Source organism: Chinchilla lanigera, unplaced genomic scaffold, assembly GCF_000276665.1.
Source record: "Chinchilla lanigera isolate Chin_1 unplaced genomic scaffold, ChiLan1.0 scaffold00027, whole genome shotgun sequence".
Taxonomy (NCBI): domain Eukaryota; kingdom Metazoa; phylum Chordata; class Mammalia; order Rodentia; family Chinchillidae; genus Chinchilla; species Chinchilla lanigera.
This window is the reverse complement of record NW_004955428.1, coordinates 2,989,256-3,014,708: the sequence shown is the minus strand read 5'-3', so window position 1 is coordinate 3,014,708 and position 25,453 is coordinate 2,989,256. Positions and strand designations below refer to the sequence as shown.

The window sequence follows — 25,453 nt, the reverse complement described above, 5'->3', positions numbered from 1 at the left end:
CACAATGAGAAAGGTATACAAGCAGATGTGATAAAATCTGTAATTCTGGTGAAGTCCATGTGTTCTGAAAGTAACAGAGAAGGAGAGAATATTTCTAAGTGATTAGCTCCAGAAAGCATGGGATTTGAGTGGTAAGCACTTTGTGATAGAACTTTTGATAGATCTGCAAATTGAAGTGGGTAGGATTAATTGAAAGTGAGCCATGAATTTAAGAAGGTGAGATGCAAGATGGGATAGCTGAGTAATGGCAGGGGTTAATCTAGAATGTGGAACACTGGATGGGGTCAACTTGCACAAGAGGCCTATTTTTTCTTTCTTTTTTACCCCATGGGAATGACTGTACTGCTTTTGTTTCCTAAATGATATGACTTTGGGAAACTAAATCACTTTAATTGCGTATAATTTTTATGCCTTCAAAGATACTTGATTATGATAAGATTTGAGCCTTGAGATCTTTGAAGCCTGTGTCAAGAGTGAAAATGAAACAATGCTCTTAGAGATTTAAATACTGAACTTTGGATTATCTTTTCTTGTCAAGTGCTGAGAATTACTGACACATGGAGTTTAGTGATACCTTGTGGAATGAACAGATACAGAGAACCGGCATTTAGTATTATAAGTGGAACAGAATCTCCTACCAAATGCTTAGGAAAAAAACTTCTAGGACTATGCCAAGCTGAAAGACAAAACTTGTAGTTTGGTTGCAGGTTAGATATTAGTGACTGTGATTCACAAAGTTCATGGCTAGACTGGGAAATAAGTGGCCAAGGAAAGGACTCAATCCAGAAATCTGCTACCGGAATACCACTGTGGTGAGGATGGATTAATAAACTAATTCTTCTTGCTCAGGTAGTAATCACTGTGGGGCTATATCTTCATCAATCAAGAATGTATAGTTAGGAAGAATTAGAGCAGAAGGAAATTTTAAGAGAAAGAGAGACATATCTCTCAATGGATTTCAGGTATACAATAAGTGTTATGGATTTTAGTCACCATGTTGCACATTAGATCACAAGGATTTATTCATCTTATAAGTGAAGGTTTGAGCCCTAAATATAGATCTTATGTATTATCACACACACACACACACATACACACACACACACACTGCTTTATACACAACCAAACACTGATAATCATGCGAGGTGATGAATATGATAACTTGATTGTAGCAATCATTTCACAGTGTTTATGTATATCAAAACATCCTATCATATACCTTAAATATAAACAATTTCCATTTGTCAGTTAAATCTCAACAAAGCTGGGCAAATAGTTCTCCCTCATAATCCATGAGGATCATAATTAGAAAAAATTGTTCTTTCCAGTGGGTCAGCAACTCTATCTGTCAACCAAACTGAGGGGAAATTCAAGCCTGAAAAGACTCCTTTAATGGCCCCCTTCCCTTACGCTTACCTCTGCACTGCTTGTTTTTTAGATGCTCAAAGAAGTTAACGAAGATTGCATGTTCTTCTGAATTTCCCAAGTTGTGTAACCAGTAGAATGCACAGTCTATGTCTTAGAAATGGTTTGAAAGCAGGGAGTTTTGGAATAAAAGAGAAGCCATGATGTTCTCCACAATGCTCTTATTCCAAAGCAGCCTTAATGTTGACCTCAGGCATTCCGAAAGGCTAAGGAGACTTCACAATGGTCAGCATACTTAGATGGAACAGGTGATGGGTGGCCTCCACAGCTAAGTCTGCTGTGACTACAGTCATCATTGTCATTACAGTCTTCACTGCTGTTGCTACTGGGGTTTGAAAGTACAAGAAAGGGAGCTGAAAGGGGTAATCCCCAAAACTAGGAATGTAAAGCTAAAGATCTCATAATCTCTATCTGCCTGTGATGATGAATTATAGTGTCCATTCATCTATTATTTGGTCAGACATCATCTGGATTATGTTATGAAGGCATCTTTTGGGTGCCATTAGCACAGAAATTGGTAGATTTTCAGTAGAGCTGATTACCATCCATAATGTGGGTGGGTTTATCCAATCAGCTGATGGCCTGAAAAGAAAAGACTGAGGTCCTTGAAGGAAACAGTTTTGTCTCCAGGCTGCCTTAGTTCTCAGGACTATACCAACTCTGCCTGGGTCTCTAGTCTGAGGACCTGTTGTGCAGATGCAGACTTACTAGGCCTACAGTCACTTAAGCAGATTCATTATAATAAATCTTTTTCTTTCATTGTATACATTCTGTCGGTTCTTTTCCTCTGGAGAACCTTGACGAATTTAGCCCTTTGTGGCTTTGTTGTTTGCTGTTATTTGTATTGAACCATCAGACTTGAGCACTCTGGGTAAGGCTGAGCCTAAACTGTGCTTCACATCACCCAGCCTTTCTTTCTCACCGGTATTATTTTCCCCAAGAGATCAAGAGACTGACTGGTAAGAGTGAGGGGCAATGGAATGGCTTTAGCATGAAGCACGCTGTGTAGGGCACCTGTTCTGTTTAGTTTTTACTGGTCTCTGTTCCCCATCTTGCCCTTTTAGTCCATTAATGTCACATTCCATTTGAGGTTGAGCTGTGTTACTTTGTGCTGAAAAAAAGGAATGTAAGCTTCTTTCATTAATGGCTGTCATGTTGTCCTGACCTTTCCTTGTTTTTCTGAGGAAAGATGGCTGGAATTTCACAGAGGATAGTTTAGGATTTCATTTTGAATTTGTTTTAAAGTGGAATAAACCCTATATTCTTTAATTTTCTGACTGATAACCAAACTCTTTCCAGTTCGCTATTGTTGTATAGAATTATAAAGCAAAAAAAAATGCTCTTTCTTGCTGCCCAATAAGGTGGCCGCATGTGGCTATTGGGTACTTAGGACGTGGCTAATATAATGAACAAATGAAGTTTAAGTTTTACTTAATTTAAAATTATTTAAATTAAATTTAAATACACTAGACGACTAGATATTAACAACTTGCATAGCACAAACCCAAATGGCTACAAACACCAATTTTCTGTTTATCAATAATCAAGTAAGTGTGTATTTCCTTACTACCTGTGAGGTCCTTGGACCAGCACCATCTGCATCACCTTTGAGTTTCTCATGTGTGTAGAACTTCAGTGTTCTCCTAGACTTGGCAAATCAGAATCTTCATTTTCTCAAGGTCCTCAGTTTCATGCTGATTAAAATCTTAGAACTACTGATAAAAATCATCTGTACAAACAATATTGGCTCAAGGATAAAGGTGGGGAAAAGTAGTACAGACTTTTTTCCCCCAGCTTGTGTACCTTCTGTGTGCCCTCTCTATGTACTCATGGGCCTCTGACTCTTGTTCTGGCACAGTCTATTTAGAACAAGTATCTTTTTATGCATACTGTTGTTTTCCCAAAATGCTACAGCTGGAGGGCACAATGGTTTATTCTGTAATTGCAGATATTTAGAAGGCTGAGACAGGAAAAGTGCAAGTTTAAGGCCATCCTGGCAATTTAGCAAGGCTGCCAAAATCAAAATGAAAAGGGCTGGAAATGTAGCTTGATGGTAGAGCACTTGCCTAGCATGAGTGAAGTCCTGGGTTCAGTTCCCAGCATCACAAAAAGTTGTACCTGCTCACCAAATTTTGTTTTTTGTTTGGTTCTGTTTTTTGCCTTTATGGGAGGAGAGAGCAGCATGTTTGGATCTTAGGGTTTTATTTTCAGTGACTTACAAAGCTTGACCCTGAACTCTTGTGAATTCTTAGTGCCTGTTAGGATCAACTGATTTCAATGTGGAATTGTTTTAGGTGCTTAAAACTAATCAGTAGAAAAGTGAAGTTATCTGAAATGTCACTATTAAGAGACAGTATTTACATTTTTGTATAATTTCAGGAAAGCACACTTACACAGCTATATGCACACCTAATAACTCATATGTGAATTATATTGGAACTTGCTATAATACATTCTACTCTTCAAGTAATGTAAGAAATAAAGTTATATAGAAAATGTGTGTTATTCTTGGAAGCATAATTGTTAATGGCTATATTTTTTATTGTATATGAGTGTTGCAGTATCTCATCATTTCCTTATTATTTGACTTTGGGTTTTATCAACTGGTTGACATTATAAGTAGTACATCCTTCCTAGGGTTTCATATATGTTTTAGTTCACTTGTCTCATTTTCAAGACAATAACCAATATCCACATTTTAAAGAGAAAAGACAATTATTTTGACTCATGGTTACAGTCCCTGGTTTGCCAGATCAAAGGCGTAAATGGTATGGTAGAAGGGGATAGGTGGAGGAGAGCTGCTTATGTCACGATAGCCAGGAAGAACAGGAAGAAGAGTGACCAGAGAGAATCCAGTGAGGAGATAACTCTTCCAGGTCATGATCCCAGTGCTCCAATAAACTTCCAAAAGCCCTGCCTCTGGGGGCATAAGAGTTTGGGGGGACATTGCAGATATAAAACATAACATTTTCTCCCAGGTTCCCAAAAGACTCATGTGCATCTATGCATGCAAAATCTATTTAGTCCATCTCTAAGGGTTGCCAAAGCTGTAACCACTCCAATATTATTAAAAAGTTGAATCCAAATTTCCTCTGAGACTCAAGGTAAATTCTTGACTGTGAGAGCTTCTGAAAACAAAAAAGAAGTTGAAATCCTTCCAACATCCAATGGCACAAGGTAAGCAATCTCATTTCAAAAGACAGAATTAAAAGGTTGGAAAGGAATGGGACCAAAGTAAGACTGAAATTCAGCAGGGAAAACATTAAATTCTGTTGTTCTATATCTAGCACCTGGGGCAAATTGTGGTAGGATGTGTACTCCAAAGGGTCTGATCGCTCTCCCCATAGCATTACCTGTTGTAGTCCTCATAGCCTCTTTTGGGCTGGCTCAGCTTACTGCCTGTGGCATTCTTTAACAAACTTTTCATGTTCCTGGCTTCTCCAACTATCTGGGGTCTCTGTGCCCCTTTCAACTTCAGTCTCATAGTACATACACTACCTTCTTAGGGGAACACTGTCTGACCTCACAAGCCTTCTTCTGAAATCTGGGTGAAAACCTACCTGACCCTATAACTCTTATATTTTGCATTACTTTGAAGCCAGTATTGATTCGGGTGGTGCCAAGTTATGTCACCAGCTCAAACAGTAGCCACCCTCCTTTGGATCATGGATGCAGTGGTTTCTGAATGGTTTCTGGGTGGCTGAGCGATGTGAACTGATTCTTGGAAAACTCACTCCCTAGGTGTCTTTTGTTAATTAGGGGGCCCAGGGTCTCGTTTTTCAAATGAAAGCTTTATAATTTTGTGCCCTTGAGCCTCTGATGGGTGAGGTCTTATAGATTTTTGAGATGCCCTCAAGGTGTATTTCCTACTGTCATGATACAAAGTACTTGGCTTTTTAATGCAAATCTTTTCAGTAGCCATGCTCTCCTATGGCACAACTTTGCAGACACTTTCTGCTGAAGTTACAAACTTCATTTGGCTGTGCAATTTGTTTCTGATTCTCCCTGTAGATTTTGCTAAAAGCATCAAACAAAATGCACACTACAGTCTGAACATTGGGCTACCTTGACATTTCCTCTGCTAAATTAATTTTCCCTTAACCTCAGTCTCCCACAAAGCCCCAGAATGTGGGCAAAATGTAGACAAATTTTCTACAGAAGAATAACAAGCATGGCCTTTGGTCCAACTGCCAATGGAGTCCTTGTTTCCACCTGAAACTTCCTGAGCCTTTTTTTCATGATCTGCATTTCTACCAGCATTCTGGTTTCCTGAGCCCTAACCGGAAGCTCCCGGGAATCTTTGCTTACTCTGCTTACAGAATTCCTCTAGCCATCATCTCAAACCTTTCCAAACTCCACCTACAAGCCAGTTCCGAAGGCTTCCGAACAGCATGGTTAGGTATAGTCATGGCGATAGTGCTACTTCTGGTACTAAAATCTATTTTAGTCACTTTTTGTAACAATGAGACACAATAATTGACACCAAAAACTCTTAAAGGAAAAGAGTTTTATTTTGGCTTATGGTTGTAGTCCCTGTTTTCTGGATCCAAGGCAGAAATGGCATGGTAGAAGGCCTTGGGGAGAAAAAAGCTATTTTACATCATGCCATCCAGGAAGCACAGCCAGTGAGGAAGAGCCAGGGAAGGTGAGATACCCTTCCAGATTATTCCCTTAGTGTCTTAATCACTTTACAAAAGCCCTACTTCTAAGTTCATGAGAATTTTGGGAATTTTCTAGATACAAACCATAACAATATGGTGTAAATTCTTTCTTGATACACATTGCTAAATTCAGTTCCAGAGGGACTGTGTCAATTATGTTTCCAGCAGGAGTAACACAAATTATGTATCTCTTAGAATTTTAGCAAGCACTGAGAAGTAATGTTTAAAATATTCATTTGATACAGGCATTGTAGTACATGTCTATAATCCTAGCTGCTTGCAAACTTATGGCAGAAAGAGCATAAGTTTGAGGCCAGCATGGGAAATAAATGAAAACCTATATAAAAAAAGGCTGAGATGTAGTTCAATGTGAGGTTTAGGGTTTAACATCTGTACTGAAAAAATTATCCATTTGATTTGAAGATAAATTGTTCTAATTATTTTAATTAACTCTTTATTTTATATTTCTTTACATGGTTTATTAGTCTACTGTATTTTCCATGGCTGGGACAAAATATCAGATGTCTGCTACTTAAAGGAAGAGAAGTTTAATTTGGTTCATGGTTTTAGAGGTTTCAGTCCATGGTTAGTCTTCTCCATGGCAGAAAAGCATACTGGAATGGCATCGTGGAAGAAAGCTATTCAACCCATGGCAACAAGGGAGCAAAGAGAGAGGGAGAGAGAAAGAGGCATTGGAGAAGGGAGAGGGGAAAGGAGAGAGAGGCAGACAGACAGACAGAGACAGAGAGACAGAGACAGAGAGTGAGAAAGTGCCAGGGACAAGAAAACATCCTCCCAAGTCACACAACCTACTAAACTCATCGTTGGATAAATCCACTCATGAATATAGTGCCCCTGTGGTCCAGTCACCTTCCAACCAATGAAATATCTGGGAATATTTTTGACCTAAACCATAACACATGGCCATGAACACCCTCCTCAAAATCACAGAGCCAATAAGCAGGTAACTACCTTTATTTAAATATTAATAGTTTTAATATAGGTTGAGCCATCACTCTTCTTTTACCCTTTTCTCATCTGTCACTTTTTTCTAAATCTTATTTTGTTTTGATTTTAGAATTTATATAAAAGTTATAAATATAGAAAAAATATGAAAAAAAGAATTCTAGAGTCTTCATCTAGGTTCTTGTAACATTAACACTGGACATAATGAAGGTATAATTAGCAAAAAAATAGCATACATACAGTACTCTTAACTAAACTATACAACTTCATTGAATTTTTCAATTTTCCTCTAACCTCTTTGATTTTTTAAGGATCCTTCCCAGATTTGCACATTGGACTTAGGTGCCATTGCTCTAAATGTCCTCAAAGCTCAGACAACTCCTTTTCCTTTCTATCTTTTGAGGGACTTTGAAACTTTTTTCCATATTACCTACATTTTAAAAATGTTCCTCAGTTTGAATTTGTCTGATGTTTTCTCATGGTTATTTTGAGGTTGCAGATATTTTCATGATGGCTTAAATAATTTCTTTCCTTGATTCTCTTTCAGAAATATTGATGTTGAATACTGTAGAATTAGTGTATCGCTACTAATAAATTAGCTTGTAATTGTATCCCCTGCAGGAGGAAAATGGGCTGAGTTAGAAAGAAATTAAATGCCTTTCTCTTTTTGATGGCTGGAAAACTCGTTTAAAAGAGAATCAGTAATTACCTTTTGGCTAAAACATAATTTTGAAACTGTTTTGGATATTTGCCTTTGTAAGAATGTTTTGTATTGAAGAACATGTTAGCTTGGGAGAAACAGGTATTAGCTGCTATGGTGAGCAAATGTCATTTAGGCATAGGAGATCTGCAGTCATGATGCTTTTGGCTTCTCGGAAAATGCAACTCAATGTTGAGGTAAAGGCAATTATATTAGGACACATTTTATTTCTATTTAAGGCAAGATTAAATTTATTTAATAGACTATTCTGCATATTTTTTTCAGTGTAAGCCCTCTATTATAGCTAGTTCATCTTAGCTTTTAATGTAATGTTTGTGGAAACATTGAATAAATTCTATATACAGTTGTTTCTTATTGTTCATGTAGTTATGGTCCATAAAGTTGAATACTGAGCTTTGCTTCTGTGGGAAATATAGGGTTGAACCTCTAGTCACAATATTTTCATCCACTGGCACATAGCCTTGTTTCATGTATGTTTCTTATTTAATATGTGCTATTGATTTATTAACTTAGAATTCCTGGCCAACAGTATCACGCATGATTGAATGAGGACGAGCTAACATATATAATCCTAAGTCACATGACTACCTTCTTGCACTTAGGAATTTGAACACTTCAGTAATGTCTCGGGTCATTTTACACAGCAAAACATCAACAAAGAGTGCAAAAATGTGGAAAGTGTGACACTAAATAGACTGTGAGAAGGACACTTGTTTGCAATTGGCAGAGAGATGTTTGAGATGGCAGAGGCTCACCTTGTTCAACCTCTGCTGGGAACGAACAGGTGGGACCTCAAAATTTTTTCACTCTGCATATTTATAAATGACCACAACAGTGCAGAAATTATTGATTTGGAGTTACAGGTACATCTTTGTGTAACCAAATGAAGAAATATGGAATCTGTGAAAAATAAGGGTAAACCATAATCTTCATTTGCACTGTGTGAAGTACAAGTTATTATTTCACAGATTAAAAAGGTCTGAAGTTTCAGGATATGGAGCTACATGCCAAAGGCCAGCCAGGCAGTTAGTGAAGTGGATAAATGTAAAACACGGTCCACTAATTCCCAATGCACCTTTGCACTGTATTCTATGTCTTCTTGCATTTGATGATTTCTTGAAAGTTCTGGAGTCAGCAAGGTAGTCTTCTTTCAGCTATGTAAAATTGTGACAAATAAGCCTTTGGCATGTGGATATTCTCCCCTAGCCTGTCTCCAACCAGGATTTAAAGTGTGTTTAATCAAATCCATTTCTGTCTGAAGCATGTACTTTATGTCAAATAATCCCAGGGCCTGGATCTTTCTTATAGGTGCTCTGTCAGTGTCCTAGGAGGATGGTTACTGCATATATTTTATTTTTTAAATTTTTATTCATATGTAATGCTTGCATTCGTTGTGGGGAATTGGTACATGTACATACTATATCTGGATCCATTTTTCCCCTTTCTCCTCCAATGCCCAGTTTCAAACAGCATTTATTTATCTTACATAGAGATTAACAACCAGGTTAACAGGCCAAACACCATAAGAAACAGGTAAGATAATTATTCTAAGTCAAGGTACACTTGCATCGTCTTTATTATTAAGGCCCCTCTCTTCTCAGAGGTGATCCCCAAAGAGTTTATTTCTCCTCACTACAAAAGTAATATGTGCTATTTTAATAAAGTTTGAAAATATAGAAAAAATCCCAAAGAATGAATTCAATTCACCTTCACCTATATTTCTTAACAAATAATCATTAATGTTGAGTGTGACTTTTTCCATTTTTCTCCCTCTTGTTTTCTATACATATATGTATCTCTTTGCACATACATAAACATATTAAAAATTTAATTTTTTCATGTAAGGATAGTTTGAAATGTCATATGAATATGCCATAGTTTACTGAATCCATTAGCTTGCTTTTCATGTTTATCCATTTCAAAGGTATTTTTAATCAACCAATTTTTGAGATGAATATTAGCATATATTCTTAATTATTGTGTAGAAATAGAATAAATCAGTGCATAAACGTGTATGAACATTATAAAGGCTTTTTCATTATCATTGCTAGATTGATTTCAGGAAACTTACCTCAATTTACTTTCCCACTGGTTTTGTCTACCATGCTTGTTTCCCTGCCTTCTTTTGAGCAAGGGATATCCTAGAGGTTTTACAACAAATTGCTTTACTTTAGGTATATAAATGCCTTTGAAAGTGTGTATATATATAAAATATATATTATATATATGTTTATATGTATATATATATTTAAATCTGATTTGCCTTTTTAGAATTCTGTCCTACTGAAACACATGATTTAGCTTCAACTTCCCCATAGTAGGTGTTATATGCCAGATAGTAGTTTGTACCCTGGAGTGACAGGAGAGTGGCATGAAGGTGAGCCAAGGAGGAGAGCTGGCAAAGATGAACCCTGAAGAACACAGAAGAGGAGAATGCAGAGAGATGCTGAACCCATCTGGTGAGCAGGTATATTGAGGGTAGAGGGAGACAGTTTCCATCAAGCTATGCCAACAACCATGTAGATGTTTCACAATATATTCAGAAGGTCAAATTAGACAAGAGCCAAACATTGTTCACTTAATTGAGCAAAACACAGGAGGAAAATGTCAAGATTACTGTGGGCTGAGCTGCATGTATCATAGACTTGCTTTTTTCATGTGCTTGGTTCTGTTTAGTTCCTGTGGAGTGTTTTGGAATGTGTGTAGGGAGTAAATGTACAAACATGGATTATTCTGAAAACAGCTGGCCCGGCTTGCTTCACGCCACCTGCTTTGGGGGAGCAGCAATTCCATAAATGCAGAGAAGCAAATAATTGCAGATACTATCTGTCTGCTTTGAATTGCCATAAAAGGCCAATGCTGATTTTGTTCTTAAAATAGGTAGAAGTTTTCAAATGACCCATCATTGATGAGACATGCTGAAGATATATTTTCAACCACTCAATGGCAGTGTAACAGGATGGCATCATTATTCCAGTAATGAGTTGATGGAGTTTCATTTTCATATCACACATCTTCTGACCTGTGGCACTAATTGAAATGGCACTTTTTGTTTTAGTGAGTGGCCCACATTTACAATTGAAGTTGAATCCTATTTTTGCACACCTATCTAGAAAGGACTACAGGCACTTGCATTTTGATAACTACTGCACAGAGCTGAGGTTAAGTGCAGTGTATTTGATCCTTGTATCAACCCGAGAGTCAAAGAGACTTCCAGGTGAATGGAATAACTTACACTCAGAAATGTCTCTTGAGACTAACTTGGGAAGAGCTGACCTAGATATGAAAAGGCATGGAGGGTTCATTCTATTCTGGGCTTTTGGAGCTAATGGAACAATAATGATAACCATTCTGTTATAGGCTATGTGCAAAGCACATGAGAAGTGTTATGCAATTCACTCTTCACCACAAGTGTTATGAGATATAAACCATTATATTTTGCAGAGGAGCAAAGAGAGGTACACTGCAATTAAGTAACTTGCTTGAAGTCAGCTAGTAAGAGGAGAAGTTGAAAGTCAAGTCTTGGTCTCTCTTGCTGCAGGGACTTCCTCTTATCCATTGCTACTTCTTAGGTGTGAAAAGTGCAAGACACATAGTAGTTCTTATCCAGATGTTGGTTTCTTTCTTTTTTGGGTGGTTGCTGGCCTGAATGACTGGCCTGATGCTTCTTGCTGGTAGGATGGCCACACACCAGGAACACAGCTGAAACACCAGTTAGACTGGGGGAATGATAGGCATGAGGAGGACAAAAGTTGCAAGACTCTCTGGACCCTCTGGGGGATTTGAGGACATTGCATAACCTTCTGAGTCATTCTTTGGTCATTTTGTGGTATTTCTTGCTCACATCCTTAGCAGTGGTTCATGATTTTGCTTTTAACTAATTTTGTCTTTCTTTGACAATTGTAAAAATCTCAACTGGTCTTTCTTTACCAGTTGAAGGCTCATTTTTGTGGTTTGGAAGGGTAGGGAGGTCTGTGAAGGAATGTCTTTTTAATCTGCAACTCTGAAGCTGGCTGTGAGGTTAAGGGAGGGTAGATTGGAATCAGTCTGATTAGGGGCTCAGTTTCAAGTCTGAAACCGGGAAGAAACTATTCAAAAGGAAAGACAACCTGTGATGGGGAAGAGGAAAGGAAGAAAGGGAAAAAGAAAAAATATGTATGTGCACACAAGATAGTTAAGATAGTTATACAACTAGTTTCTCATAATTCACTGAAAGGAAAGGTTTGTGCTATTATCATTTAGACAAGGTGTCATGTCTATATCTTGTACTCTGAATAACCACTACAAAGACAACAAAACGCAATGTATTATTGTAACTGTCCTACTAACCTGTTTTGAAACTGTTTCATTGCTATTTTTAAATCTTTTATTCTCTTTAAAATAAAAAAAAACTTCCTTCTAGGGAATTGTATTTTTTGACCTGTGGGGTGGGTACACAGACATCTGCTTTCTAATTGTAAAGCTTCAAAATTTTGTCTTATGCATTTTTCATATGGTGTTACATTTAATAATATTAAAATCAAAACAAAAAGAACACATTTAGTCAGATTGTTCTTTGAATGATGACAGTGAAACTCCTTCCCATCCCCTGAAAAAATCCCTTCCTTCATAAACTCATTAGTCAGTTAACATAGATTTTCCCCAGGGATGAATTTCGAAATCCAGGAAATGGGTCTTTCCACAGATATAATGCTTATTTGAAGAATTCTTGTGGTTTAGCACAGTGCTAAAAATTTTGTTTTCTGAATAAATGAATTAATGAGTGGAAAATTGTCCAATGCAAGAATATAAAAGAGAGACAGAAGAGTGCAGGATGTGTGATGAGTTGCTAATACTTTGTTTCTTCCAATTGGAATAATTGGAATTCCATGCTGTCTACTTCAATTTTGCCTACTTTGTGTCTATGAAAATAGCTAGAAAATTTCATAAACGGTTGAATGGGCTCATAAAAGTCATTCAGTTCAACTAATTACTGATAGATAACCTAGACAGTAGATTTTATAAGCACTGCTTGTGAGGCAACCCAGCCCTTCTTTGGATAGTTCTAAGCATTTCCAACTCCTTTTTGGCATGCAGCTACATTCTAATCTTGAGCTTCTACCCAAGAGCAGTCTTGCAAATAGGAAACACCCTTAAATGGAAACATGTTTGTGGAAATATATGATGCTTTTCCCTTAATATTCTTTTTATAAGTTCTGCAAGCATCAGCACTTGCATAGCTTGCTCATTTTGTTCGTGTAACTCAAAATAGCAGATGCTTGGTGGAGTTGGATGGCTGAGTTTTTAAGTTCAGTGAAAATATCACAGTTATGAGTACTGTCCTGTCCTAATAATCCTAACAGCTTAGTTTAATCCTAAAGGGTTACCTGAAAGGCAGGGTAGATTTTGTGCTTGGACACAGACACATATACTTGTAAAGAGGCTATGAGAATTAAAGGTATTCATTCCTCTGTGTCTGGAGAAGTCCTCCCACAAGAGACGCAGCCAAGGCTAAGTGACTCCTGTCCTACTGCTCAGTTGGCCTGAACACAAGACAAAATGAAAGGAGAGTTATAGTGACCTCTAAATCACCAAGGATACACACGCACATAAACACACTTGTATCTACTCCTCCAAACACAGTGTGCCGTCTAAAACCATCACACAGTGAGCGGGGATCTAAATTAGTGTGTGTTTCTGCAATGACTATTTAGTAAGGCTCATAAGTGCTCTCAGTTACTCTCTTTTAACACTATATTAAGGGAACTTGGTTTAAACTCTCAAGAGCAAACTTTCATGAGGTATTGAGTTTTGAATATCAACTCTATATTCTACATTCATTGTAATGTAGACTCTAAAGTCTCCCTTAAAATACACACACATATGTGTATTTATACATGTATATGCATAATAATTTAAAAACTTTACACTCAGACATTTAGTTATTGCATAGTAACTCTGCAGTTCTTTTCACTAAATGTTATTGTTTTCCTCAGCAATGTAAATCCTGGCATTATTAAAGAGAAACTTTTATTGGCAAAACTCAATCACTTAAAATATGTTCTGTTTGTTAGTACATTTCTGTTAATGTGATAGCCCAAAATTTCTAGATTATTGTCAACTTTAGTAAAATTGAAGTTATGAATAAACATGGATTGATCCTAGTACCAGAGAAATATTTTGTTTTCACCTGTTAATTAATAATATGAATTAATATCTTAAAAAATCTCCTGGGCTTATAGAAATACAAACATTTTGTGGCCTCATTTATAAGTGGCATCTAAGAAAGTCAAATCCATACAGAGGGCAGTAGAACTGTGGTTGTGGGGGCCGTGTGTGAGATGGGGATGGGTAAAGGAGGACAAAGGAGTTTCAGTGCTCTGCTGTGCTTCGTGGGGGTTGTTGCCAACTATAATGTATTTTGTATTTTAAAAATTTCTAGAAGAGTAGATTTAAAAATTCTCACCTCGAAAAGTAAATAGGTGAAATCACAGACATTTGTTAGCTTGATCTAATCTTTCTACAGTGTCTACATATATCAAAAACATCAGAGGGTATTCCATAGAGAAGTATATTATGAATATAATTATTTAGCAATTAAAAAAAACACAAACAAAATCACAGTTACTATTTTGAGTAGGAAGAATACTGACTAGGAAGGGTACACAGAAAACCTTGAGGACTGATAGGAATTCTGTATGCCCCGAATGACCCATGCACCTCCCCAATACGCCACCCTGAGGACCACGCTTATAGCACAGAGGACCTTCCAGGGCACTTGTATAAACCAGAGTGTAGTTTAGGTAACAGAAAAGACACATTGTTAAGAATTAAAAAAAGCATAGATGCATTTTAGGTTTACATGGGGGGAGCTCTCATTACTGCCAGAACTAGGCTCCATTTGAAATAGGTTATTATGACAATAATTAACACAGTATTAAAATGTTTGTTTACTGGTTGTGTTGGTTTGGGGCTTATTTTGCAAGGGGAACAATATAATACAGGACACATACTTTACATGATTATTTATAATAGTCACCCAAAGAACAGTATACAAAAGAGTGCAGGAAATCTGTCCACACACTAAGACCAAGGAATCCAGCTGAGGGCCTGGATCGCACAACAATGTCCTACATGAGTTGAGCTGAATACCCAGAGCTCATAACAATGCCTCCCATGAATCCAACTGCAGGCCCAGAGCCCATGACAATGTCTCATGCAGGCCTGTTTCACGGATCTGCTGGGAAGGCCCAAAGGTCAGCGGTGGAATCTACAAAGTCTGTCCCAGCAGGATGAAAGACCTATGTTAGCAGGCTGAGGGACCTGCACTGGAGCCGGGAAGTGATGCTCAGAATAACCAGAGCTCCCCCAAAAGGTACCACGACCATCCTTGGCAACAGTGAGGTCCTGAACTCCTCCAATGATCAGGATGGCCGAGTTCCCATCAGGGAAGCCAAGGCAGCAAGCTTTTCAGGAGGTCAACAGTGCACCATCTTCCTCTCCGGAACCAGGAAGCGATGCTCAAAGTGAGGACCACAGCTCTCCCAAAGTGAACTGAAGCCATTCTCGTGCCAGCGAGGTCCTGAGCTCCTCGAAGGAAGAAAACAGCCAAGTTCATCAGGAAAGCCAGCTCCCCACAGCTTCTGTCAGCTCCCAACAGCCTGCTTCTTCTCCAGGTCTGTCTCTTATGCTGCCTGCAACAGCCCTCAGGTGGGCCTCCCACACCCAGCACCACACTCACTCAGTTGAGCTGGGGGTTATAAGTTGACCACCAGTTACCAATCTACTACACTGGTTTTATCTTTGAAGGCAAATTTCAAAGGCTGTTAGTAGTAAGAGGGAAGGTCATAGTATCATTTTTTTTTGTTGTGTAATTTTTAAAGAAACAAAAACCCCAGCCATGGGCATTTTAGAATTGCTAAAGAGGGTTAGTCAGCACACTTAGGTTTTTGTCTGTCAAAGATTAATGTTATTGGAAGATCAGTTACATCATGTACCTGAATGTTAGTTTTTGGGCTGATAATATTATCTGTGTATGTGGATATGAAGCATGTTGAAGCTGAAAAAATCCATTTTGTAGAGGAAATATGCTAGATAATAACATGTTTGATTTCCTTGATAATATAGCTTTTAAAATCCATGTGTTTTTTTATGAAATAATTTATCAAATTTGCGTAAATGTAATGGCAATTAAGTATATAAAATTATTTCTCTTTTACTTACTTTAGTGCTACTAATATTTTTTTAGAGTCTTGCTAAGTTGCCCAGGATCAACATTGTGATCCTCTTGCTTCAGCCTCCAGAGTAGCTGATTATAGGAATATGTCTCCATGCCTGATTCTGTTTATTATTTTAAAATATTGATTATTAAGTTATGAATGTTTAAATTATAAATAAAGAGAATTTTTAAGTTTTAGATTATTATTTTATGCATATGAATAAGCATCTTGGAAGGCAGCTATGCTCACTGCTCTACCACCAATGCCGAATAAACGTCTTGGACAAGTGGTAAATATTTATATTTTTCTCTTCATAAACTAGCAAATTATATTATGTACCCAAATATAACAATTTTAGTGATACTGACTTTCAACAAAAATTGTAACCCAATTAAATAAAATGACATCTATTTAAGATTATTTAATTTCTCTACATAATAGTCAATAAAATAAGAATATTTTTGCTTCCATAAATAAATTAATTAAAAGATAGTGCTAAGAATGGTTCTTTTAGGTAAAAAGGATATCTTTTGAGTTCAATTTTCAAATACCTTCATTATACATTATATCATTTACTTATATCCTTTGTCATCCTGATTATAGAAAGGACTTAGGATATGCCCACATTGTAGTAGTCCACAAATTCTGGTTTTTCTGTTTGTTTGTTTTTTGTTTTTTGATACTGGGAATCAAACTCAGGACCTTGCGCTTGCCAGGCAGGCACTGTGCCGCTGAGCCATATCCCCAGCTCACAAATTCTATTTTTACCCTTATCTTTAGGCATATATTGTGTGTGCATCTGTGTGGGACAGAGGGAGAGAGAGACACAGAGACAAAGAGAGACAGTGAGAGAAAATGCAAATGGAGAATTTATAGAAATTAACTAAAATTATTTACAACTAAAGAATGTGAACTGTATACATTCAGACTTTATACCTGGTGAATTACATAGCTTCTGAAATACAACACACTGAAAAAAGAATTAAGAATTGCTAGCTTATGGAGAAATTTCTTTAATTATGAGGAAATGGAGTATATAGTATGTACTAGTTATTATGGACTTCTGTTTATTGATGTCTTATTCAGGAATATGATCTATTGGCATAATAAAAATTATTCTCCCACCCTTTCACTGGTTGGAGTTTGGCTAAACATAAAGATAAACATGGAGAATAGAACCTCATTTCTGAGGTTATTCACCTCTGTTGAGAAGACTGGCTGTGTTTGGTCTGAATGGCTTTCCTTCAACTTTCATTCACTTACAAATCCATTCATTTGGCTCATGCAAATGTTTCTTGAGTGTCTACTTGTTTTAGCCACCTGTTTGGATCTTTGGAGATGTGATGGCAAACAAAGTAGATAATGTCCTCTCTCTTAGGCTGCTTATATTGACTGGGATAGACAGACAACCAACCAAACAAATGAACAAGATAGTTTCAGAGAGTGAATGAAGCAAGATCTGTGAAGAAAATAAAGCTGCATTGCTGGGGAAACTGAGTCCTGGTGGAGGGAGAGATGCTTGACGGAGGGTCTGGGGAAAGATCTCCGAGGAGTGAAATACAGAGTCATGAGAGACAGGTTTCAAAGCGTGCATCTACAGAGGGACAGAATATCCCAGGCAGATGGAATTGCAAAGTTCAAGAGCCCCGCAAGAGCTACCTTGGCTTATTTGAAGATCAGAAAGAAAGTTGGGGTGGTTAGAGTGATTATATAAACAAATGTTAGGCAATGATGTCAAAAAGAAAGTGTGGCTAAAACAGAGGGGCTTAGAGTGGAAGATTTGTTTTGTTCAGGACACTCATTGTCTGTTTTGTGTTTGTCAATATAATATCAATGTACATTTTTCAATTGGTGTTTTTCTATTCAGTTAAAATCAGCTTACTTTTCTTTCATTGGTTCGATTAAAAATATCATTTATGCTTTGGGTAGGCAACACTTGGCCATAAGAAAAAGTGAAGAATTAAAGGAATTAAGGCAATCTATCACCACAAGGAAATGATAATGCTAAACGGTGGCGGTTCTTTAGCTCCATTAAACTATCGGTGCACCCTTTGACAAGTGCTACATGAGCCAAATGTAACATAAGGCTTATAAGAATGTTAGGGAATCTAACTTCATTGTGCTTGATTCATATTCTGTGTGATAGAGTTGCCCCTAAACCTTCAAGGCTGGTGGAACATGGAAAACAGTCCACATTGTTCCAGTGTGGGCCTGCTTCAGGAGAGCAGGTTCTTCCAAAGAGATGGTTGGAGGGGGAGCCAAACTTGGTCTACTATGAGTCCTGGCCTCAGATAATATCATAAGTTTAGGATGAACAGGGCACAATAAAATTATCTCATTTTTATATAGAATCTTTTTGACACCAAAGACTAAAGAGTAACTTGTGACTTGAATGTAAAGTTTCTTCATTTTCTTGAAAGTAGTACACAACTTGAGGACTATTTACGAAAAACACAGGTAATCTCTGGGTTTTAGTAAAAGGGCAGATTTCATGTTTTGACACAATATAACATAGTCTTTTTCTCATCTACCTTTCCTTGTTCCATTTAATTCTTCAATCACACCATCAGGAAATACTTATTTTAAGGAACAATCATTTGCCCAAAGCAACTTTTCTCCATTTTGTCTAAATTTTAAGTTTCAAGGACTTGACGTGTTTTCTCAGATAAGTTTAGCACAAAGTGCAAACAATAAAAAACAAAATAAAATTTCTTCCTCTTCCAATATTACTTCTTTTGTGAACCATGGCTTTGTAAATTATGGGGTTCAGAACTTCTAAACTACAGTCCAGCACAACATACTATGGACTGGAGGTGGATGTGTTCTAATGAGAGGTTTTGTCTGATTCTCTATAGGACGATAGCATATGCAAATGCACTGTTATCTGTGACCTCAGATAGGTTACTCACACTCACTGAAGAGCCTCCATTTTGACACTGGTGAATTGTTCAGAGTTTTCCTGGCGGATTTACACATATCCTTTTGGTATTGTGTTTTTCTAGGGAAACACACACACTCACACACACACTCTCTCTCACACACACACACACACACACACACACACACACACAGCTTTATTGTGGAAGCTGATGTATGATTATGGAAACAGAGAAGCCCCATGATCTGCTGTCTGCAAGTGGGGAACCAGGAGATACAGTAATATAGTTCAGTCTGAATCCAATAGGCTGGGCACCCGTTGGACTAATGGTGTAACTTCCAGCTCTGACCAAGTGCTTCAGAACTACAGCAGTTGGAACTTGTTCAAAAGCCTGAGAACCAGAAGTTCCAGATCTGAAGTCAGTAGCAGATAGATGTCCCAGGTTAAGAAGGGAGAGAATAATATATCATTATCTACCTTTTTATTCTGTCAGGCTCCCTAGCACATTTAAGGATGCTTGCCCACCTTGGTGAGGGTTGTTCTTCTTTAGTCAGCCTGATTCAAGTACTAATATCTTCTAGAAATACCTTCACAAATACACAGAGGAGAAAAATGTTTCATTGGTTACATGGGCATCCTTTGGCATAGGCAATTTGACTCTTAAAAGTAGCCATCACAGTTGGTACCAGAGAGTTTTTGCGAGCTTAAACTATAGTATATATTTATAGTGCCTGGTACATAGAGACCATGTTGAAAAGGGCAGCTGTTACTATTATTCTATGTAAATTTAATTTAATTAATTGACCATGTAACTGATATAGCAGGAAGTCAGGGTCCTTGCCTTGTGAACATCCTCCACTTGTGGAAGAGGAGGTATGGATGTGGGTGAAGAGTCCATATACAATATAAGGGAGGAAAAGAGCCTTGCCCCCCGCCCCAGCTGCTCTTCTTGCTTTTTCTGTCTTGTGCTACCTTGAAGTGTTGCCCCTGTTCCAATGCACCCTGCCTTGGAGCCATCTGATTATGGACTGAAATCTCCACAAACTGTAAGATAAATAAACCTTTCCTTCCTTAATTTTGGGTGTCAGGTATTTTGTCTCAGCAATGAGAGAAAACTAACCGAGACAGACAGGACCTTTCAGCTCTATAATCAACAACATACATAACCTAAAGATGTCTTTAGGTACGAAAATACATGCCTCAAGTGAAAGTGTATTGACTTTCATATAAAATCACAAAAGCTCTAGGACTGTACCCAAAACTTATGCAGAAATCCATAGAGGCTCTTTGAAGATAAAAGAAAAATTGTTTATAAGCCACTGATGAAAGTGTGTGAAGGACCACGGGTATTTTGCAAGAGACATCTGAAGATCTCATTAGAATTTGAAAGCATCTTGAAAAAAAATTAAAGTAAGAAGGTTTGGCTGAGCTTGACTGAGGTGAATCACACCTGGATGCAAGGATCTGAGGGAGCTCCTTGCCTGAGTGCTGGTGTGTAGACTGCTAGGAGTCAGGACTGCACACCAGCCTAATTATTGGCTCTTATTATAAACCTTTGAAAGCATGAGAAGCAGCATAACTACCCCCTTTAAAATCTTCTATGTGTCCTTGGCGTGTCCATCTGCACTTGAAAGCTGTTCAGGAGTATCCCAGAATCCAAAAGACAAATAGGTCATGAAAGAATATCCAGACTGATGATTGTTTGTTGGTTTATGGGATATCCTAGCTCCACTCAGGGTAAATCATTTTTTATATGTGATGGACTTTTTGATTTTTACAGGAATAAAAGCCAGGTTTTACTAAGTATGTTAGATGTCATTTGGTTTTCTTGCTATAAAAATTCCATGAACTAGCCTTAAAATATTACTTTTAATAAAAATTACATGCACTTGAAAAAGAAGATGCTGAAGGAAAACTAACAGCAGAAATTACGTATAAAGTAACAAAACAACATTCAAGATCAAAGTTTGTCCTTCAAAATAATCAATAAATTGAGTAAACTATGGATATTATTTTTAAAAATTCTTCTAAACAGTAAGTGAATATTGCATATGCAAATGATCATTGATAGCAAAATATATTTTAAATAGATTTTGTGTTTTATCCCCAGGTTATATTAATACACTTGATGACCAAGTGTCTTATTACCTTCTCCTTGTTGGGACACAATACCTGACATCCATGATGTAGAAGAGGAGGGGTTTATTTGGATTCATATTTCAGTAGTCTCAGACTTCACGTGGTCAACTGTCTCCAGCGGGGTATGGCTGTTCACCTCATAGCCATGTGGAATCAGAATGAAGAAAGGGGGCTGGGGATTTAGCTCAGCGGCAAAGCGCCTGCCTGGCAAGCGCAAGGTCGTGAGTTCAGTTCCCAGTACCGGAGAAAAACCAAAAAAAAAAAAAAAAAAATGAAGAAAGGAACTGGGAAGGGAGATTAAACCCTTCCAGGCCAAGCCCACAGTGAGTGGCCTCTTCCAACTGGACCCTACATCCTAAAAATAAGTCAGCTATAAATCCATAATCTCAGTCACCTTCCAAAAGCCCAGCCCATGAGCACATGAGGCTATGGGCAGACACCTAGACATAAAGTATACCATCAAGGTAAGTGATTATACAGTTGGTACAAATAAATACAAGAATTAAAAAATATAAATTGTCCATCAAGTGAGGAAAAAATAGAAAAAAATAATACTATGCAATTTAAAAATAGATGATTCTTGGATGCTTATATAGCTCTGAAATTCCAAATTTCTAAAGTTTTCAAAAATGTGTTTGGTGGAAGATACACTTTCTTAAAATGGTACTGGGTTCATTTAATGGATTGAATTCACATGTGAGAGTTCTAACAAATTATAAAAGTAAGAAAAAATACTGATGGCAAATAGCAAAGATAAAATACTATGCAGCAGCTTATTGATACCCTGTAATTATAGAGGGGTGCTGCAGTAATGTGATGCTTGGATGTCACAAAACATCACTTCCTAGATTACAAAAACAAGATAAAAGCCCATAAAATTAGCTCAGTTATTCCATGATGATATTTGATAAAATTTGCCAATTTTTTAGATAAAAACAAAAAAAGAATATAATTTTTAACAGTGTACATGTAGAGTGGAGACACATTAAACTCACTTTGGGAACACTAAAATTGTTTCCTTAAACAAGAGTAAGATGAGGATGTGCCTGGTCACCATTGCTGCTTAACACAAGGCTGGAAATGTTAGCAATACCTATCTGAGATGAAAACAGAATCAGGGACACAAATCTGGATGAAAATATTTCAAAAAATATTGTTATTAAAAGTACATATGTAAGTTAGGAAAATCTAAGCAAATATGTAAAAAAATCAACTATCATTAGAATGAAGTTAATTTAGAAATTTTCAAACTATATGATAAAACCATTAAGATATCACCCATAAATTGTTATTTAGTTATACCTGTTTTCATATATAAAATTATTCCATATGTGAGTTTTAATCTTATTGTTTAAGAGATTTATCAAAAATATCTGTATCTCCAATTAGGGAGGAAAACAGAGTTTAAACTAATGGCCTAAGGCCAGGTAGCCCAGCCAGTTTACAGTTCTGCCTTCTAACTCCCCACCTATCACTCACTACCTTTTCCATGGAGTTTTACGAAACTACAATTTTTGATTCTGGGCTTAGTGCTATAAATTAATATATTTGGTTCATAATTAATTAAACCTTGGTGGTAACAAGCATTATTTTATCTTTTAGAAGTCTTTTCTCTGAAGAAAAATAGTAATGATCTACCTCTAAATCAGACCTATAGCCCCTTCAGGGTGAAGATACTGGGGGAAGGTAACGTCTTTCGTAAAGAAAGACTTTTGGGGTTGGGGTATAGCTCAGTAGTGGAGCATTTCTCTAACACATGTAAGGCTTTGGGTTCAATTCTGAATGACACAAGAGAAGGAAAGACATTTTAGTCTCATTATTGTAAAAGCAAAAAGTAGTGAAATTACTGATATTTTTATGGTTAGCATATAACACAACTGAATATTAATTAAAGCTAATATAGAAAGATTTATGATCAAAGTTAAAAAAAATATTTAATGGGAAATGTGATACTTTGATTTACTATACATGATTTTAATCATGTTTTATGATGTGATAATTATTACATCTTCATGTTGGTGAGCTCTTACATCTAAAGATCTTTGAAATTGTCAGTCACAGTCTTAAAATAAAGATAGATGCGAACGAAAGCAGAATGAACTTTTTCTTTGATGTGTCAGAGGACTGGGGTCAGAAGGCAAACCACCACACCCAAACCCAGGGAGATTCACAGAAAATCCGCAATCAGAGCTGAAATCTGCTTCCTGAGTAATAATGGCTGAGAATTTTCTAAAATTTATGACAGACACCAAACCACAGATCTAGGAATCTCAGAAAACATTAATCATGGTAAATATTTCTAAAAAGAAAGAAAAAAGAAAAAAAAAATCAAACCAACAAACAAAATCCTATAAGGAACAAACCAAAACTACACATAGGCTTATCATAGTCAAACTGTAGAAAATGAAAGTCAAGTGTACATCTTCAAAGAAGCCAGAGAAAAAGAAAACTGCCAATGTGAACAAAACAGGATAAGAGTTATGTCTCTCGTCTTATCCAGAAGTTAGAAGTTTGAAGGCAAGTAAGTTTAAAGACAATTGAATTAAATACATAATGTGTTGATAAAAAAAAGAAAAAAGAAAAAAGAAAAGAAGCCTTGTCAAATTAGAATTTTATATCTAATGAAACTATTCTACCATAAAGAAAGATAAACTTGTCATTTCTAGGAAAATGGGGGCAGCTTGAGACCATAATGTTAAGTGAAAGAAATAAGACACACAAATGTAAATAGAGCATGGTTTCTCTGATCTGAAAAGCCCAAAATATAAATAAAGACCAAATAAAAGATAAATAATAGGAAGTAGGGCAATAGATCTTTCTCAAATGGGAAGGAGATCAAGAGATGGATGGAGAGAGATGAAAGAGAGGGCAAGAGGCTGAAAAAAGAATTAAGATGTGTTAGGTACATGTATCAATTCCACACAAGGAATGTAATCATTGTCTACTGCAAACATGTACTAAAAAAAGGGAAATGAGAAATGAAGGCATTCTCATGCTAACAAAAATCGGGGTAATTTGTTGCTAAAGCAACCTTGCAAGAAATAGTAAAATAGTTTTCAAGGACAAAGAAAGCTATATAAAGCAGTGCAACATCAGCTAAAATCTCAGGATGTGATTTTGTAAATAATGAAAAACTGTGCCTGAAATTTAAATTGAAAGGAAATGTACCTAGCATAGTCAACACATTTGGAGCAGAACACATTTGAATACTGATATGATCCAATTTTAAGACTTACTCCAAAGATATAGTGATCCATACAGCATATCGATGGAAGAATACATACATAGTTCAATGGAACAGAAGAGTGATCCCAAAATGGTCTTACCAAATGTAGTGTGAATTATCCTGAGGAAGGAGCAAAAGGAATTCAGTGGAGACAGGATAGTCTTTTCAAAAATTGGTGCTAGAGCAACTGGATGTGCATATGCAAAATAAATAAATATATACATAAATAAAAATGAATAAATAGAATTAACCTATGTACGGACCTTAGACCTTTCCCCAAAATTAACCAAAATGGATCATAGATCTACATGTAAAATGATTACATGTCTAAAGGTAACATAGGAGAAAATATAGAGGACTGTGGATTTGATGATGAGGCTTTAATTCATGAAAGAAAAAGCATTGATGGACTTTTATTAGCATTTGAATTGTCTGCTGTGTGAAAGTCACTGTTAAGAGGATAAAAATATAGGGTACAAAGTAGGAAAAATATTTACAAACAAGTATCTGATAAAGTCCATGTTATGGTTTGGATCTGGAGTGTCCCTCAGAGTCTTCTGTGTTGAAGGTTTGGTTACCAACCTGTGAGCTATTAGGAGGTGTAGCAGTACTAAGAGGCAGTGCCCACTGGGAGGAAGTGAGGTCATTGAGGGGGTGTGCCCTTGGGGAGCATATTTGAACTCTGACCTTTCCCTTTCTCTCTTTTCTTCCTGGCTGCCAGAAAGCAAGCAGCTTTTCTCTGCCTGATACTCCCTGTGGTGATCTGCCTTACCAGAGTCCCAGGGCAGTGTAACCAAGTGACCATGGATTGAAACCTGTGAAACTGAGCCAAAACAAACCTTTCCTTATAAGCTGATTTATATTAGGTATTTTTTCATACAAACAGAAAGCTAACAATCCAAGTCCAAAATACACAAAGAACTCTTAAAACTCAACAACAAGAACACCCCTAGACACCCTAAAAAAAGTGTGAAAAATATCTGAAAAGTTTCCTTATTAAAGAAAATATATAGTTGGTCAATAAGTATAGGAAAGACTATCATTTGTCCTGAGACTATTTCAAAGGGAAACAACAATGAGATTTTAGTGCATGTCTACTAGAATGGCTAAACATTCCCCAAACTAACAATGCTAATTGTTGATCTGATGTTGTGCAAGAAGAACTCTTACTCATCATTAATAGGAATGCAAAATGGTGCAACCATTTCAGAAGACAGGGCTGTTTTTATAAAACCAAAC

At 36.9% G+C, this 25,453-nt stretch overlaps 1 pseudogene; it reads right to left on the bottom strand.

The window, feature by feature from the left end:
- Positions 1–25,453, bottom strand: part of LOC102010717 — a 106,822-nt pseudogene that overhangs the window by 46,771 nt on the left and 34,598 nt on the right.